This window comes from Daktulosphaira vitifoliae, unplaced genomic scaffold, assembly GCF_025091365.1.
Source record: "Daktulosphaira vitifoliae isolate Bord-2020 unplaced genomic scaffold, ASM2509136v1 Scaffold_4, whole genome shotgun sequence".
In the NCBI taxonomy this organism is placed as follows: domain Eukaryota; kingdom Metazoa; phylum Arthropoda; class Insecta; order Hemiptera; family Phylloxeridae; genus Daktulosphaira; species Daktulosphaira vitifoliae.
Genome location: NW_026099575.1, coordinates 38,113,740 through 38,118,239, shown reverse-complemented (window position 1 = coordinate 38,118,239; position 4,500 = coordinate 38,113,740). Strand labels below are relative to the sequence as shown.

Here is a 4,500-nt window from a genome sequence, read left to right as displayed (position 1 = left end):
AGTACTATTGATCTTTCAATTTTTAGGTGGTTAAATATTTTTTAAGTTTGGCCTATATCTCGTAAAGATACTCTTTTAATCTTTATTTGTTTAAATGGCAACATACATTTTTTAACTTACTTATATAATAGAATATTGTTTAATTAAAAAAAATTGCCGGTAGATAATAATCAGTAGACCAGTAATTCGAAAATTATTAGTATTTTATTTCTTAGGCAGATGGAAATGCACGGTCGAGAAATGTTTAATGATAAATATAGTCATAACCGTTCATAAATATATTAGGGCAATAAATTGAAAACTACACAACTAATTAACGATAAAATTATTGATTATTTTAAATTCCATGGACAGATAAATTTTTAATTTGATGGACAGATATTTAAAAAAATAAATACTGAAGTCAATCAAGCCAAGTATTAAGAGTGACACATTCAAATAATCCGATGAACGAAATTAAAGAGTCATAAATGTATAGTACTATGAATTTATCGTAAGAGAGAACGTGACTCGGCGGCCAAATAAAAGGATAGAAAAAATCCTATTTTACTCAATAGTCACTCGATTGCGTTCTTTCGTGTCCCTCGGTGTAGAAATTAGTTCTTAAACAAACTGACAACGTTGCTTTCATAAGACTGTATAATTAAAAGGGACAGAGCATTGAAATCATTCTTATAGATTACTAATACCATGTTGCCAGTTTATGTACAATATATAGTACAATGAATTTATTGTATGAGAGAACGTGACTCGGCGGCCAAATGGTAAAATAGAAAAAATCCTAAATTTCTCAATAGTCACTCAGTTGTGTACTTTCGTGTCCCGCGTTTAAGCAAACTGGCAACGTTGCTTCCATAAGTCTGTATAATTAAAAGGGACAAAGTGTTGAAATAGTTCTTAATGCTTATGAATATCAGACGTTGCCAGCTTTCCTATTAACACATCTAGTATTTGAATTTGTCCCGTTTTTATAATATCTGTTCCATCTGCTGAAAACAGTTGTTTGAACTTGTCGCTCATATATACTAAAATTATTGCTATTAATAGACCGTCCGGTTAAATTGTTTTTCTATTTCTTATTTATCTCACATTAGTATTATACATACATATATATATATATATATATATATTGAATTTATGAATTGTATGCTGTCCATTATTTCAGCTGTCAATTTTTAGTACACAAATATTATAACATTATTCAAACACAACTTCTACTACATTATTGTTGTTTTCTTTTTTGTTCTATTTATAACAGAAAATGTTGTTATGTTTGTATGATAGTTTATAATTTTTATTTTAAATTTTACTTGAGACTGAACACTCTGTATGTTTTAATTTACCTAAAATAATTTATACCTGAATAGCAATCTATTTACAGTGAGTCAAGTAAATATTTGGACTTTGTCTAGAATAAAATAATTTTAGTTCACTCGTTCAAACATTTTTTTTAACTTTTATAATTAAAACACTGTTTTAAGATTACATTTTTTAGTGAATAAATTTTTTTAATTCATAATATCTATACCCTCAATTACTTTATCATCAAATTAGATTAGTCGACGCCTAGGCACCGAGAAAGTGCGTCATTGATGTTGGATTTAATCTTTGACTATAGTCTAAAAAATATTTATCATATTATTTAAACAAATAGTGATAAAATTTCATCTGGAGAAGTTAAAAAATTGACAATATTTACAATAAAAAGTTAAAATAGGTTATTTATGTTTAATATTATTACTGGTAAACGTGTAGGTTATAATTGCAATAATGAGTGAAAAATATAATATTGTGGGCAAGTTGTCAGTAAAGTATCTCCTACGTTTTTAAGTATGGTTGATTGATTTTTGTAAAGAGAAAGTCCATGATTATTGCAATTATTTAGATCAATATATCAATTAATAAATTTAATGCCTAACAGATGTGGTTATTAATCGTCAATTATTAATATTTTTAAGATTCATGGAAAGACCCAAAAGTAAATAATATTTTTAAATTAGTAAACATCCTGAATGCTTATAACTTATGAGATTGGTTTGAATTTTTATAACTGAAATAATATGATAGAGCCTCTATAATAAAATAATTATATCAGTGTCGTAGTTAAGGCAGACCTGGGGGCTCATAGTCCCAATTACTACTATGAATAATAATGACCTTGGTAAGAGTACATCATAAAAAAAGTCCATAGGCCAAGTAAAAATTCTGGCTATGCCATTGAAGTTTGGATAATAAATATAGATACAATTTTTTCGATTTAAAGAAAATAAACTTTCAAAGTTTGATGCCTCTGAAAATAAAATCCCAAGAATATCCGGGTTTCTATCAAGAAAATGCTAAAACAGAATTGCGGAAATAGGATTTTTATTTATTAGTCTTTCAAAATTATTTTCTTATTTGAAATTTTGTTATATAACAATACTTAGTATCTATAAACTATAATTCGGTGGTAGATTGTTAACTCATGTCGTTTGGACAAGATAATTAGACTTTTTAAGGAAAGTCTGACGTATCGTAGATCACTTTTTATTTTAATTAATAATTAAAACATGAATGTTTGTTATTTTACGATTAACTATGGACATTTGCATACACATATGTTTATGTACAAAATATAGTTGCATAATAGATGACATGAAAATTTACTCGCATCGCACATTCATTAATTTATACCAAATTTCGAGACCGATAGACGTAAAAATATTGATTGATATTTTACAGAACAAGGGATTGTTTTGCAATTGAACTTCAATGTAGCTCCATAGACTTGAGTGTATAATAAATTGAACGACGACTTTAACCGATGACAGCGCTACTTGTGACTGGGTCTAACAACATCATGGTCGATATGGGACAGGCTGGTGTATTCAGAGGGGAACACGATTGTGGTACGGCGGGGAGAACAAAAGGACGGTGTGCTTCACAGCCGATCGCGCTTCGCGGACTGTTGGTCGGCACTTGCATAGTATACCGTACACAGAGTGTATTTGAACGATCCGCGAGTGGTTTAGTATTCGTTTTACCAAAAACGATTGCCAAACTGACCCGGGCCGAATTTGATTTGCTCATTGACACGGTTATAAATTGTGTGTTTTTTTTTTGTTTTAATGTGCGACAATCCAAATATCAAACAGTCTGCAACCATNCTTTAACCGATGACAGCGCTACTTGTGACTGGGTCTAACAACATCATGGTCGATATGGGACAGGCTGGTGTATTCAGAGGGGAACACGATTGTGGTACGGCGGGGAGAACAAAAGGACGGTGTGCTTCACAGCCGATCGCGCTTCGCGGACTGTTGGTCGGCACTTGCATAGTATACCGTACACAGAGTGTATTTGAACGATCCGCGAGTGGTTTAGTATTCGTTTTACCAAAAACGATTGCCAAACTGACCCGGGCCGAATTTGATTTGCTCATTGACACGGTTATAAATTGTGTGTTTTTTTTTTTGTTTTAATGTGCGACAATCCAAATATCAAACAGTCTGCAACCATAGAACTCTTAGTTCGGAGTCGACGAAGAGACAAAGGATTCTCAGAAAGACTAAAATTGTATAAATAAAGGTCAGATCAACTTTTTATATCCTTCAGTTTTATTCATTTACATAATATATTATAAGCTCAACTCTTTCGGTAGAATCCGTTAAACTTGGTTGAATACATTTAGACAAAAACACCTATAATTTATTTATATATAAATAAAATTATGCTTAATTCATTGTCACGTTAAAGATTTTAAACTAAATAATTAGTTTTATATTTATTTTGGTAAATAAACAATAAATAGAAACGTCGTAATAGAAAAGTCTCGTATCAACTCGTTGTGTATTGTTCAGAGAAGAGCACGTTCTACTGGTTTGGAAAAACGGTAATGGTGGGGAGAGGAGTTGTTGCAGGCAGTGGTTACGGCGGCCACTGGGTCACTCTTCTCCTCACCGCCTACACGCTATCCATGTGGTTCAGCTGTTTTTTATTTACAAACACCGCGGAACAATAATATCGTATGTACACGCGCTCCGCTCAGCAGCCTCAATGTTACGTAGTTTCGAGTTCGGGTGGACGGTAAGGTGTTTTTACAGGAGGGGAGGGGCAGAGTACTGAGCAGACGCATAGTTAACTAGTATTACGTCGTAATGTTATTTTTGAGCACACGTACTGGTCATTTTATATTGTTCTAGGACGACTACTCTTACAATGCTGACACCGATCACCGCCGATTATTATAATCATTAGTCTGGGAGATAAACCTGTTTTGATTGATTTCGGTATTCACGTAGAAAACTCATGTTCTGATTATTACTTTCTAGATTTTCATTTATTTACCATAGTTTTTTAAACAGCTTCGCTGGTGTGATATTCTGATTTTTTGAAATAAAATATTTCGGGAGTTGAAACTTATTGGCTCAAAGTGATAAGATATTTTACTCGACTTTACTGTTTGTAAAGACTGTTTTTTCATCATAGGAAATCATTATTTTTTTCTTTTTTTTTTTTTTT

General features: G+C 31.6%; 1 protein-coding gene across 1 annotated transcript in view; it reads left to right on the top strand.

The window, feature by feature from the left end:
* Window positions 1–3,261: 3,261 nt before the first annotated feature.
* The window catches only part of LOC126906086 (tubulin-specific chaperone cofactor E-like protein), an 11,220-nt gene continuing 9,981 nt past the window's right edge, over window positions 3,262–4,500 (top strand). Inside the window, exon 1 of the mRNA XM_050686354.1 lies at window positions 3,262–3,567. The gene's annotated coding sequence lies outside the window, so the exon portion shown is untranslated. The remainder of the gene's footprint in view (window positions 3,568–4,500) is intronic.